Source organism: Pleurodeles waltl, chromosome 2_2 (genome assembly GCF_031143425.1).
Source record: "Pleurodeles waltl isolate 20211129_DDA chromosome 2_2, aPleWal1.hap1.20221129, whole genome shotgun sequence".
NCBI classification, from domain to species: domain Eukaryota; kingdom Metazoa; phylum Chordata; class Amphibia; order Caudata; family Salamandridae; genus Pleurodeles; species Pleurodeles waltl.
The window spans coordinates 1,018,924,280-1,018,939,889 of NC_090439.1; positions in this window are offsets into that span (position 1 = coordinate 1,018,924,280).

A 15,610-nucleotide genomic window follows, 5' to 3' on the forward strand; every position below is an offset into this window, starting at 1 on the left:
CAAAACAAAGCCAAGCAGGGAGGCATGCTTCACTGTGCTATTTATAGCCAATCAGGAAAGCAGTTGGGTTTCCACTTGTGAATGAGTCACCACACCCAATTAGAAGCACATGTGTACACTATACCCAATTAGAAGCACATGTCTACACCTGCTCACATTAGCAAACAAGCATTGGTAAAACAAGCATTGATAAAAACCAATTGTGTAACACAGCACATTATGTTTACTTAGAAACATGAAGGTTTAACCAAGAACAGAGATATGATTTAACCCTAATCCCTGGGGATGCTGACAGATAACGCAGGAGGCACCTTGGAGATTCCTGACAGTGTGTACCCCACTCAAAGGTATAGCTATCTGAAATGGTTTGTTTTGTGCTGACTTGTGCTGTGGAGTTCGTGAATAGAAGATGCGTCCATTCTACAAAGTCACTTCCCAGCCCCATGTGTGTCATAACTCCATAGGGGTAGCCTTCTCTATGTCGATAGCTAGGATAGTTGCTCTCTTATTGTCATATGTAGAGACCTCCAAGAGGGCGGTGTTCCAGCCTGGAATAAAGCCCGCTTGGTGAGGGCAAATTAATTTTGTCTTGGACGGGAGTAGCCTATTGGCTAGGATTTTGCTCAGTATTTTATAGTCCATATTTAACATTGAGAGAGGCCGATAGGCTTTGAAATCTGTCGCAGGCATCCTAATAGAGGTACGACCAGTGCTTCCCTGGAGGTCTGTAGAAGGCCTTCAAACTCACTGGCGGCCTTGTAAAGGCGTGCTAATCTAGGGGCGAGCTCTGGGGAGTAGGTAGTATTGAACTCAATCGGGAATCCATCCAAGCTCAGAGTTTTACCTTTTGCAAGCCCCTTAATCGGCCCAAGGATTTCCTGAGGGGAGATGTCCGCAGCTAGGCCGTCAGCCACCTTGGCTGTAATTAGTGGGAGGCGAACTGCCGTAAGGAATCCCTGCATGGCTATGCCATCATACGGGATTCTACTCATTTATAAGTCTTGATAATACTGCAGGAAACAGCTATTAATATCAGTTTGGGAATAAAGAGCATCTTCAGTCGAGAGGTTAATTCTACTATGGGTGTGACCCTTCTAGTGACATTGGCTATCCAGGCTAATAATTGGCTGGATTGCTCACGTTCTGTGTAGACCTTTCTATATAGGCTTGATAGCAAAAAGAACGTGGTCACTTGGTATGAGTTGCCATGCACTCTTTGGCCTCTAGCAGTGTGCTCTGAAATTCTGAGTGTCCAGGGTATTTGCGTTTGGCTTCCCTGAGTGTATCCTCGGCTTCAGTGAGTTCTCGGAGCAACTGCTCTGGACACCCATTGATTCTGCTGGGGGGTGGAGGTAGTTCCAGTGTTGTCTTAAAAAGGTCCCTTTTTCCCCCTAATTGTTTCCTGAAATAATGGGTCTTCTAAGGCCTCAGGCTTCAGCCTCCAGGTGCGAATCTTAGAGCGTGGTCTATGCCAGTGTAGGTGTAATAGGACTGGGCTATGATTCGAAATGGTGTGGCAAGATATTCCACATCATGGACCAGGGTGTGTACATCAGTCGAGCACAGAAAAGCATTGAGGCACACAGGTAAGTCATGCATGGGGAAAAAGTACGAGTAGTATTAGGATCGGGGGTGTCTGTGCCACTAGGAGTCCACAAGGTTTCAGTTCTGCTGCCAGTCTATAAATGCGCAGGCTGTGCGATGGGTGGGGCAGTCGTGTAGTGGAGTTTGTAAATGATCCACGGCAGGGACAGCAATACAGTTAAAGTTTCCACCAACTGTAGTAGTGTGTTAGAAAGGTGGCTAACTGAGTTGATAAACAATATCAAAGAAGAGGGACAGGGAGATTGATGGTCCAGTGCACTTTCTCCCAAAAGGCTAGTATCAAAACACAAGAGTACACTGTTCCAAGAGAACACACAGGGGACCTAAATGTCTAGGAGCAAGATCCCTCACACACCCATTTGTATGTCATGCTTCATCATCGGGGGATGCTCCTTGTCAGACTGGCGTTGCAATGTCTGACGTGCTTCCCTTGCGGGGGCTCTTTGCCGGAGATCTTTTATAGAATCTGCCAAGATTGGATATTTAAGGTAATGCCTGCAGGCTGAAACTCGTCAGACAGGAGAGACATTTTTAAAATTGGTTCTAAACCTCCACAACCAAAATATTTAATGACCAGAATCAAGGATGTAGACCAAGACTAAAAACAGCGTGAAAGTGATAGTGTGAGAAGTAATGCCCAGCCACTTTCTATGTATAAGTGAGGGCAAGAAAATTATCACTCTGCCACTAGATACGGGTCAACATGTTTCACGTCTGGTGGTCCAAACGGATCCAATGATGCTTCATCAGGACCAATCAAAAATCCAAAAGAAACTTCTCCTGAAAATAATCGAAATATAGACTTTGTTGGGTCTCTATGGGGACAAGGAAAATTAGTAGTTCCTGTCACTTACATTGAAGTCTATTGTCCGTCAGGTTAACTCAACAAAAGGGTCGCCCTGTGGAAAAAAGTGAGTTAATTCTATGGTATATATCATATACTTGAGCACAACCCGTGTTCAATAAGTGCACACACGCTGTGGAGTCAATAATGCAAAATAATATGAATCAAACGGCTTACCATCCCAATGTTTGGATTAGGCTCCCTGGGAAAATAGCAGCCTAGGACTGTTGCTACTAAAGCCAGAAAACATAAAGTATATATCAATTGCAAAAAAAAAATTGGGAACATTATCACATAAAAATGACCACACACAAATCTATCTTGAACTTCCTTAAGTAAAAGAAAGGAAAAAAGAGAAGAGAAAAACAGGAAGACCATCAGTCATCCAAAAATGGTGTCAAATAGCATAGTTTTTCGTTAAAAACTGGCTGAAATAGACTAATAAAGTGAAAAGTTGGGAGACCTGTGTGTCCGTTGGTGTTGAGGTCTAATCAATAATCCCAGTTCAGGCTGGTCTTCATGCCCGTAAACTGAACCCCAATAAGGGTTGAGTGAATTTATCCAATCAGTGAATGTGTGGACCTCTGACATGGGGCCCTGCCACACAACCAAAATGTCGTCGCTATAACAACGCTAAAGTTTAATGGACTTCGAGAAAGGGTCGAGGTGTGGAGAATAAATTGTTTCTCAAAGTTGTACCTATAGAGGCAAGCTAAACTGGGCGCGAAGATACTACCCATGGAAGTGCCCCAGATCTGATGAAACAACTGATTCATTTTTTGCACGGGAACGCCTACCTTGCATCTCATTAAGGCAAGGTAGGTCTCCACTTTCAAAAAATTACTTTAACTCCACAAATTTGGTGCTAGAGGGGTCTAGCACCAAAGTATAAATATGGAGTTAGTTTTGCACCGAATTAGAGTTAAAAAAAATGACACTAATTCGGTGCAAACAGAGTATAAATATGCCCCTATGTCCCTTTACGGTCAGGTCTCTATATTATTTGAGGGCAGAGGTTTAATAGCATATGCACTTTAAATGGATGACACGCCATGCTGAGTCAGTAAGACTGGATGTTAGGCCACCAAAGTAGTTTGTTTCAATATATATGGTCTAAAACTGCATGCTTTGAGTGTTAAGATACTTTGCAGACATGAAACGCAATGCTATGATTGCATGTTGGGGCCTCAAGTCACCTTGTAAGTTCCTTTTATATTTATTCTATCTAGTTCGCAAAATAGTACCTGGATGATCAATTTGCATTGACTTTTTTTTTACTGTTATTGATCTATTTGATCAACGTGTCCTCGGTCTTAAATTTTTGATTTTATGGCATTCTCTGTTTCATATCCCTTGTTTGCTAAGTGTATTGATTATCCTACAATGATTTGCAATGATTTAATTAATCGAGCAAACAAATAAAGAACTTGTATTACCCAAGGGTAGGCGGTAGGGCTGGAGTAGAGTTACTCGGATGCTAGGAGCACATTTGCCAGGCCAGTTGTGCTGGGAAAATGTCACTCACATGTCGGGTAATACACTGAAACATTAGTGGGCTGGGGAAGAATTATTTAAATAATCATAATGGGTATGTCTGTCATTAAGTGTGTCCTCTGCTTCAGTATTAGGGAGCATCAGATCAAATCATATTTTTATCTAAACTAGGTAAAGATTTATATAAACTAGGTGAAGAATGTTCGTCTCAGTGTGGGTGCAGACGAGATCTTACTGTAACAAATGAAAACAAAACGATTTAAACTATGTTAAAGTCATCGATAATTGGATGCTTCACAATCGTCTGAAGCTCAAATGACCTTCACAATGTATGAATGAGAAGTTAAATTTGAGTTAGCTTTATTTATCGTATCGCCGTTCAGGCATGTGACTCAGAACTGTTTCTCCAACAGCTCATTTTAAAGCATCAGCATGCACATTACTAAATCTGAGGCGTAGTCCACCAGAAATGAGAATTTAAAATACCTGTGCAGATTCATGCTCGCACTTGAGCGTGCTTTTCCAAGTTTTTTCGCTATTCAAAAACATTCCCAGAAGTATGTCACCAGACCTGTGACAGGTGCAGGCTTCCATACATACTTTCAGGACTATCAGGTAGCTTTTTGAAAATGTTTCTATTCTCCCTTTGGGAGGTTCTCCATAACGGAGACGTCGGCAAATTGCCCTCTGTGCAAACTCTTCTTTTTTGTCTCCACAGAGAAAACATTCTAACACCTGGAAAAAACCTTTCTGCAACATACCCAAGAAATGAGTTGATCCTTCCTCCATCTCTCGCTGCCAAAGGAGTTACATTGGTCCTACAAAGGAGTAAATATCTGTCAGTTTCCATGGTGATAAAGAAGCTGTTAGAAGTGTGGGAATGGCCCCAATTGTATGTTTGTGGTCATTCCCAGGCTTCCCACTTTCCAGTGGGATTTACAAGTGCACTCCGCACTTGTGGCAAAGAAATCTGCACTCGTAAAAGCATTCACAGTTGCCAGAACATTTTCATATTTTCTTTGTAAACTGTCATAAATGTATATTTATAACCAAATTTACCTTTGTAAATTGCACTCATTTTCATCCAGCCCTTTTAGATTGGTTGGCAGCACTCAATCCTATTAACCTTACAGCTTTTTAATTACTCGACCATGCTATTCATGATTCCTGTTTGTTAGGACAGGAAAGTCTCCTGCATGGTTATGGAAATACACCCCTGCCCTGAGTAACCCACTGTACTATTGTCTGGATATCAAATGCTGATTTTTGTTGTCATTGTCGTAAGCAAAAATGGATCATACATGTGCACCATGACATAGGCTTGTCTCAAAGTTTGAGGTCTTGTTGGACCGGGAGTGGTGCCCAAAGTGCTACCCTCATAGTGATGGAGGGCTACTCTCTTCACCAGGAGCTAAGCAGCATGATCACAGTGGTGGCAGCATACTGTGTAGTAATCAGTGGGAATGAACAGGTCATTTTTAGCCTGTGTCACTGGGATGAAGCCTACAGGCTCACTCAAATTTTTAAAATTCTGCTGTTTGTGTGCTTAACTACCCCTTGGCCTACATCAGTTAGATGTAGAGAGGCGTGCAGTGCTTGAGTGGTGGGTCTGCGCTGGATGAATGTGTGCCTGGGAAGGATACAGTACAGGGAAAGAGCAGTGCTGTGCAGTGCTAGTGTGGTAAATGCGTATGTACTTGGTGTGTGTATACCAGATAGGAGTACATGACATAAGAGATGTAGTGCCATGAAGTATGAGTATAGCTTGTGCTAGGTGTATGTGTGCTTGTAAGAAGTATAATACATGAAGGATGAGGTGTTCTGCATCATGCGCATGGTAGGTGTGTGTGTGTGCTTGCAGTGTGTGTGTTTGCAAATAGCACACCATGGCACAATACAGCACAGAGACAATACTAAGCCATACACACAGAGTGATTCTGTGTGCTGGACTTATGTGTACTGTGTATATAAATTGACTTAAAGTGTGGCTGCAATGGTACATTACATGGAGGACCCTGAGTTCCATTTTGTAAAGTCCAGGCTTGCCTGGTGAAGGCATGAGGGGTAGAGGAATCCCCTCAGACAGATTTATGTATTTCATTCCTGTGAGTTGACTGGAGGAAGGGAGAGAGAGTCTCACCCTATACACTTCAAAAGGGTGCTATTTAATTCAGTGATAGATCACAGGAAAAGGATCTGGACCCTGGGATTTACCTTTTGATGCACATATCACTGTGGTTGATGTCTGACACTTCCAAGGCCTGTGTTGTGGGATTATTAGCTTCAGAGTCTTTCATGCTGTGACGGACAGCCTTCCAAGGGAAGGGGAGAGAGGAAAAGTGCACACTTCAAAAGAAGCAGAACTGTAATACAACATTTTAAAGGCCCGGACCCTTAATCACATTTGATGTCTGGAAATGGACTATAAGAAGGGGAGGTTGAGACCCCAAAATGTGTAATCTGAAAAGCAACCAGACAGGCTGTGTGAAGAGGGGATGCTCTGTAAGACTTCAGCCTGTGACAAGGACTGGGGGCCAAAGCCTGCTATCCTCCCTGCTGAGAAAGTGGACATCACTCAGGAAATACAAGACCACCTGCTCTGGAGCCCGGGGCACCAGCCCCTGCCTGTCAAGACCAGTGTGCCCTGTGAGGAAGAGGAGAGTATTGGAAAAGTGAAATCCAGTGAGAAGCCCGGCCAAGAGGACTCCTAGTCTGCGGTTGCACCATTCAGGTATGTGCAGATTCCGGCCGGCAACGGCCTTTTGCCATGAAAGGGAGTTGTGAACATAGCCATGATCGAAGTGCTGTGTGGGAAGCCTGAAGTCCGTAATGCACCATTGTGGCGTTCTTCATATGCCAGGAGGAGCCACTGTGGAACTGAACATTGCCAACAAACACACAGTTCATTGCTGGGCCTAGCGGTGCCCCCTTATGCCTGGAGGGACCACCATTCTGTGAACTGTTGTGCATGAAAAGTAGACATCTTTAGTGAAATTCCTATATGCCAGAAGGGGTTGCCAGAACTAATTGACTTGTGGAGTTCCGAAGATTGCCGTGAACTGAAGATCGGCCATGGGTTAGAATCAGGCATCGAGGTATTGTCCTCGACCTACCCTGTGGATGGAGGTGGACACTGTGAGTGCATCAACCTCAGCTGGATGAGATTGGGAGAGTCAGGATCAACCCCTCCCCCCAGCAGGAAACATGGATCTTACTTGGGAGGAGGAAGCACCACCAATCACTGTAGGAGTGAGCCGTGCAAGCTCACAGAGAGCTCGTGCCTGCTGGGTGCTGTTATGCCTTTTGTGTGCAGCTCAACTCAACTGAGTTAGATTGGAGTCCTTGCAGCTAGGGCTCCAGCTGAGACGTTTCCTCACAGTTATAGTGGGTAAGGCTTGATATGGCCCTAGAAGGCCCTAAGGACTCACTGCTAAGGGCACTGGGATGCCCAATACTCTTTTGCCTACTTTTGAAGAGTCAGAGTGGCCTTTTGAGTGAGGCTTACTAGTGAGCATTCCCTAAATGCGGCCCTAAGTGAATGATGAATAACCTCTACCGCAATACGAAAGAAGGGTGGGGCAGGAATTAACCAGAGAAACACACAAGCCCTAACCTCACCTACATATTGAATGTGGAAAGTTAGAAAAATAAGTCTTTCTTTTATCAAAACAAGTATTTAGCTGAACATTGATTTATAGACATTGCTGTGTGTTCTGAGTTAGGAGTTGTGTTCACTAATCTGTGTCTACACTTAACCCCCAAAGGAACCTTTGACTGCTCATTCACAGCTACCTCTAAGAGTCAAGTGCAGGAGGGGTACTTGTCCCAGTTAGGCAGGACCCATAGCAGACTGGGCCCTGAGGCATCAAGGGTAAAAGTCCTCAACCACTACGTTTGGGCCCAGTAACCCCTGCATGCCCAGCAACCCTCTGGAAGGGGTCCTGACACTGACCATCATTTTTGGCAGTAAAATGTATTTTTTACTATAGTTGTCACCATCTTTGTTCCATAGTTGCCAAGATATTAGCTATTGATTTTACTATTCACATTCTTGTGGATATTTTTATTCGTAGGTTCCTACTTTGTGGAATCACTAGCCGAATAATTTCTCATACTCCAAGTAAAATCCTCCAAAATCAGGCATAGCCTGCAGAATATAGTGCTTCCTGCATCAGAATCAGCATTTTCCAGTACGTTCCCTAGCATTTCTTACATAATTTGCAGTTTTGGCCTACCAATATGTACCTGTGAAAGTTGCTACATTTGTGGACTCTATCTTACCTGATAATTATGAGTCAAGTAGTCTGTGCACAAATCATAATTCTGACCTTCGCGTAAACAGATGTTTGCACAGGGGTGTGAATTTTCCAGCACAATTGTAACCAGGGCTGAAGGAGACCTTAGAATCATGACTACATAATGTCACAGAAGATAAGGAAGGTTATCAAATTGGTGAGAACTGGAGCTTTGCTGAGAGGAATGGCAGTGCAGGGAAAATAAAAGGTGAGAGCAGAAGCGTGCTGGAAAGTGTACAAAGAGGGTGGTTTGAGACCTCCACCAGCACAAACACTTACTAACAACAAATTATTCAGCAGTAATTGTCTTCTTTAAATCATTTTCAGTATAGGTTGTTCTTCAAAGAAGGTATTTTCATTGATGGTTTGGTCAGGAACATGGAACTCCATATTACACAAGTAAATCAGATAGATGTTATTCTCCAGTTCCTCTGTGTTTATAATTTTGGGAAAAGATTGAGGGAAACAAGTATCAGATTATGCTACTTATCTAGAGCTTAAAGTCCAATTACTGTAAGCTGTATTTCATACTATTGTCTACAAGAATATTATGCTACAAAATATCTTAAAAATAAATATTGAGGACCAAAAACACCAGGAAGTTAACAATATATAGGAATGTACAGAGTTGCCATTCTTAACTTCACAGCCATGTACCATAAGGATATGTTTATAATCAAGGTACACATGTGTGGAGTTATGTATAGTAAATATATACTTCTCAACTGTGGATCGACCTCTTTCCCCTTGCTTGAATTAGGACCCATGACACCCTTAGTATGCCTGTGTTTGGATAAAGTTAAAGGGAAAATTAATAACCTAAAACAAACATGTAAATGAGTCAAATGATAACCTGTAGCTCTGGTCCGAAATGAAAGCTTTGGTTAGTTTTATAATATCAAGTGTGACATGAAAGCCAGAGTGAGACATTTTTCAAGAGAACATGACATATACTTTTCAAAACCATTAAAATTACGGTATTAAAATGCAGCACCCGTAGTTTGTATGCTCACAAAGCAGTTGGAAGAGGCATGTTGAGATGACATGTATAAATGTATTGTGACTGGTATCTAGTCAAAAAACATTGAAACATTTCTGACTTTCTTTGGGACCTCTTCCCCTCAGTGAATGTAAATAACAGGACGACTGCCAACTCTTAAAAAACTTTTCAAACAAAAGAAAAGTTTTTTTGAACAGCGCCCCATCTTTGGTTAAAACAGACTACATTTTTATAAAAAGGTATATTTTTGAAGGCAGTCAAAGACTTCATGGTCTGATGATCCTAAGAAGACACCATCTCTGTGATGGCTACCAATTGAAGTGAGTCACAATTTGCTGCCTACACATTAAAATTCAAGAGGTAGGGGGGCAGAGCTAAGTGCCCAGAAAGATGGTGGTTTTCTCTTTAGCAGTCTACTGCAGCCCATGACTTACGGTGTCTCTGGTGCTTCAGCAGTATACCGAGGCTGGACAATGACATCTAGCAGAGCAAGGAGAAGGTAAGTGGTGCAGCTGGAGAGCTTGAGCAAGATCTTTCACAGAATACCATGCAGTGATGGAAATGGTTCATAGCACTCATACTGACACTAAATAAATTGGACATAAGATATGTCCTTCTACACCCCACAACCATGCCAATCACTCATAACAACAGAACCTTGGAATATGATGACCCAGGTCAGATGAAATACTTAGTGGATTCTCTGGAAAACATTGACACAAACACTTTCTCTTATGACAATCGACAAGCATGCTTGACAGAAAGAAGCAGAGTTAAGGAAGTAACTCAACAATGTTCCTTGGGACAAAGGCCGAAACACATGACTAAACATCAGACACCCCAAAAAATGTTTAGATCGCCACTGAAGCCTCAACAATGAAGGAAGTGACAACGTGACACAGATAGGGCGGCACTGAGCTCACTTAAGATTTATTTCCCTTTTTTACACTTTTATGTCACTATCCTTTATTATCAAAGATGAAATGCAGGGCTTGTCACAAAAGGAACAGGATAGTTGGGTATGTGCCAGGCACAACATAGATTACTCTCCTAAGCTAACAGTGGACAGCCGGAATTTGCAGCACTTACAAGGTATTGGATGAACAGTGATTTGTTTGACCCTACACCTACCACTAATCTTAGCCCTTAAGGAAAAAAAAACACTTAAATTATCTCTGCAAAAGCCCCAAAACATCTCCTAAAATGACTCCCTGCTATTTTCTTGACATACTATTTGTCTGATCTACAACATTCTAATAATACTGTGTCATGTGCAATCTGTCTGCGGGATCAAAGGAAGTCACCCTGGGCAAAGTCACCATCGGACCACATTTCCTAGAATCCACAGGCACCTTTCCAGTGCATCTTAGATGCCATAATCAGCCCACTGGCATAATTTTCCATCCAACTGTAGATACTGTTGCCAGGTGTTAGACTTGGCCCTCTCTACAGGGTCCCCCCAAACAGTTTGCCCCTTCTATTTTCTGAAATTTGTTTTGTTGGCAGTAGGCCTATGTGCACTTTACCACTACTAACCGGTGCTAACGTGCTTGTGCTCTCTCCTTTAAACATGGTCAAATTATCTAACAAGCAATTGACATATTTATTTACTTGTATGTCTCCTGTAAAGTGATACAACATGTACCCAGGGCCTGTAAATTAAATGCTACTAGTGAACCTGCAGCACTTATTGTGCTGCCCACCTAACTAGGTCTACGAACTGCCTTTGCAGCCTGTTTGCAGTGTTATACTACCATTTTCACCTGGCAAAATAAGCCTTTTGTAAGGCCTGACTCTTCATTTTTAATACATATGTCATCTATTGAGTACGATCAAAACTGCCTTTTTGGCAGGGTGCAGTGTATTTAAAAAGGTGGACATGTACTTTTGAGTGTTACATGTCATGGTAGCAAAACACTCTCAAATTCATTTTACATTATTTCTTGGCAAACCTCTCCCGTAGGATCATACTGTGTTACCATTTTACATTTAATAAGTGGCTACTTTCATTTGAGTATTGGTAGAAAAGTCAAGGTTGAATTTTTTTTATTTTAAATCCCTCTCTAATGGTAAACTCAGATTTTAAGTCACAATTCGGAAAATGCCACTTTTAGAAAGTTGGGATTTGCCTGTCCAAACCATTAGGTGCCTACAACCTGTATTCAGAGTCACATGACTAAGTGTAGCTGGCAGTTGGCCTTTGTGCATTACTCCCAGGCAGTGAAACAAAGGGGGAATAGATGTTGTCACGATGGGCCATCTCTGTGAGGATGAGGGGGAGGGGCTGTTACCTACCACCCTTGAAAATCACAAAGACATTGCCTCAGCACTCTCACAAAGGGTTTTGTGTCCCCAGACAAAGGCTTATGTGCCTCCAGATAAGTTAGGGCAGGGAAGAAGGAAATTAAAGACACCCTTGAGCATGGAAAACTCCAAAGGCTTCTCCCACTTGCACCAAGGATAAATAGTGAAACCTGGGACCCAACTCTTTAGATCACTTCTGGACCTACAGATTCTTCCAGGAAGAAGAACTGCCCAACTGTGAAGTAAGCCCTGCTGACCTGCTTCCTGACCTAGGAATTCCCATCTTGAAGCTGAGGCTACATGGTACTTTTCAGCAGACTGAACTCAGTCTTGTATATGGCCCGTGTTCTAGCACGGTCAGCCTGTGCTTGTGACTTGGACCCAGACTATTACCGTCAGATACCGTTGGTTGGAGCTTTTATCATCTTGGGCTTTGTTAGACTTGGCTACTTTGGCATGGTCTCCCCTAACTTTTTGCCTCTGTTTCCCAGGTTGTTGATGTGTTTTGGACTCTGTTTTTTCTGTTTTTGTTACTCTGGGCACTTTTCCACTGCTTACCAGTGCTAACGTGCAAGTGCTCCTATGTAATATGTATGTGTAATTGGATTTCTATGATTAGCATATTTGATTTACTGGTAAATCCCTAATATGGTGCACTAGAGGTGTCCAGGGCCTGTAAATTAAATGCTGCGAGTGGTCCTGCAGCACTGGTTGGGCCACTCGCATTAGCAGCGCTGTAAACATGGCCCAGACCTGCCACTGCAGTGTCTGTGTGTGCAGATTGTAACGGCCAATTCGACTTGGCAAGTGTATCCACTTGCCAGGCCTAAACCTTCCCTTCTCTTACATGTAAGACACCCCTAAGGTAGGCCCTAGGTAGCCCCATGGGCAGGGTGCAGTTTATGTTTAAGGTAAGACATATACTAATGTGTTTTATATACAAAATTTGTTTTTCACTGTTGCAAGGCCTATCTTTCTCATAGGTCATGGGGGCTACCTTCAAAAATGATTAAAGCGTAGATTCCCTTTGGGAGCAGATAGACATGTGGAGTTTGGGGTCTCTGAGCTCACAATTTAAAAATACATATTTTAGTAAAGTTGGTTTTGAGATTGTGTGTTTAAAAATGTCACTTTTAGAAAGTGGGCATTTTCTTGCTTAAACCATTCTGTGACTCTGCTTGTTTGTGGATTCCATGTCTGGGTTAGTTTGACAGGTGGGCTGTTTGCACCTCTCTCTAGACAGTGACACAAAGGAAGCTGGGATGTAGCCTGCATATCCTGAGGAGCCATCTGTGCTAGGAGGCAGGGGAGGAGGGGTCACTTACACCTGAAAGGGCTGTGCCTGCCCTCACACCATGCAGTCTCCAACCCCCTGGTGTGTGTCTAGGGCCTGTCCTGTGCAAGGCAGGATTTCACAAACAAGAGAGACTTTCTTTTGAAGTATGCCTACTTCAAAGGCAGAACTGGGTATAAGAAAGGCACCCAAACCCCTGGAAATTAGATCACTTCTGGAAATCAAGAGGAACCTCTGCCTGGAGAAGAGCTGAAGAGTTGAGGAGAAGTGTTGCTTTGTCTGTGACTGTGCGTTGTGGAACTATCCTGCAGTTGCTGCTTCTGCCTGTGCAAGGGGACAAAGACTAGACATTGTTGTGCATTTCTGCTTGTGAAGAAATCTCCAAGGGCTTTTCCTGAGCTTGCCTCCTGTTGTTGAAGTCTCAGGGCCTCAAAGACTTCTCCTGCCAGCACCTGGACTCTCTGCTGAGACTCCTGCCCTGCCAAGTGGTGCCCTATCTAGTTCCTGGGGCCTTGGAAGGTGAAGCTGGCAGACCAAGAATAAAAATCCACGCACAGACCGCTGTGCGGGGAAAAGTTCAACGCACCTTCCGAGATGCGGCTGAGAAACAACGTGCTGCCAGCTTCGTGGCTAAAATCGACGCTCCACCTGCATCGCGGCTAGAAGATCGACGCATGCAGCTGGAGAAACGATGCGCAACACCTACTGATGGAGGCTGTTAACATCGCAAACCACACAGCACGGTTTCCAGGGTACCGTGCGGACGGATTTTTTAAGTAACACCACTGGGCACGGAAAAATGACGCATCACTCCCCTGCGGAGAGAAGAAACAACGCATGCTGACGCAACCGGAGGAGAAGTGACGCACAGTCTCACTTGCGGGTGAGAAATCGACACATCGCTAACCTTTTCGATGCACACTCACCCATGCATGTTATTTTGACGCTACCCTGGTACTTTTCAACGCTAACAGTGCTTTTACTGTTCTCTCAATGATATAAGACTCTTTCTTGCTTTTTAATTCCTAACTTGACGTGTGTATGGTGGATTTTTGTCATTTTGGTCTTGTTTTGTTTAAGTAAATAGTTCCTATTTTTCTGAACCTGTATTGTGTCATTTTGTAGTGTTTTCACTGAGTTACTGTGTGTGTTGGTACAAATACTTTACACCTAGACTCTGAAGTTAAGCCTGCCTGTTTGTGCCAAGATACCAAGAGGGTGAGCGGGGGTTAACTAAGGGTGATTCTCCTTTACTCTGACTAGAGTGAGGGTCCTTGCTTGGACAGGGGGTAACCTGACTGCCAACCAAAGACTCCATTTCTAACAGGCTTGATTTCTACAAAATGTTAACATTGCATATCTCCGGTTTTACTAAATTATTTTTTGTAGTTTTAGTGTCAAATAATTTTTAAAAATTTACTTTTTTTTAAATGGGTGTGGGGTTTATCGTGTGAGCTGTTTACACTTTATTACTGTTTGAAGTGGCTGCATAAATACTTTACTAACTTCCTCTAACTTAAGCCTGACTGCTCTGTGCCAAGCTACCAAAGGGTTTTACACAGGATAATTTTGGGTTTTCTTGTGTTCCACCCTGACAAGAATTGTGGTTGTTGCTTAAGTTGGGTATCACCCCCCTCAACCACTAACCCAATTTCCTATAAACACATTGCTGTTTATGCAATTAAGGGGACAAAAGTATAATAAGTACTATTATTTATGTCCCGAGGCCGCATATGTAATAATACAAAGGAGCAAACACATTAAATAACACCTGGAAAAGAATCAAATTATGGACTTACTTCAATAATTACACTTTCTCTAAACCATGAAACTGACATAAATAAAACTTAATACACTTCCCCCAAAGCAACACAAATGATTGCCCTCATCCTAAACCTTTGCAAATGTAAATACTGATACAGCATTCAAATGTTATGTTTTTATCTAAAATATGTGGTCTATAGACAAAAGCACAAATCCATTCTTGTATTTATTCATGACATTTGTATCTTGCTGTGTGAACTCGTCCATCAATTTTCAAAAGCTTTTGTTATGTTTTTTGATACAGAAAACATAAAGCTGCCAATATTTTTATTTAAAAAACATAGGTCTGAAACGTGTAAAGAGGAAACCCTTGAAAACCCTAGCTTTGACTGGAAAACTGCTGCAGCAAAAATGCTCGAGTGGGAGCATTGTCCTGCTAAGGGCCTCATTGTGAGTTCAGAGGAAAATAGATAGTTATAAACTCACCCACCAATTGCGCACTAATTACCAGTGCCCACAACATTTGATGATTGCTGCATGCAGTATTTACTAATTAACCCCAGTTTCTCAGATCAGTAGGAGGTATAAAAAGATTGCCAACATGTTTTGCCTTTTTTTCTGAGAGGTCTGAGGCAATTATTCATGCCAAAATGTGCCCAGGAAAAATTGTGGGTGTGAAAAACGACAATGTGGTGTGATGATCATACCGCTCAGACTCCAGTTTGTGCAGAGTGGGAATGTCACCTGCATGTGAATTTGGGAAATGCACACAAAATGCCAGATTTACAACAAACTGGTGCAGCGAGGTGCTGCGCCAAAATCAGCAACTCCACACAGTGCCAGTTTTGAAATGCAGGGATGTGCCATATTTACAAGAATACGGCGCACCCCTGTGTGTCATCCTGCGCAGGCGCTAAAGTGTCCCTTCCTGCACATAAACAATCATTCATGGCGGTTTTGCTCTTTGTATGTGTGCTGCAAAATGCAGCACACATAGAATAAGCAAGAAG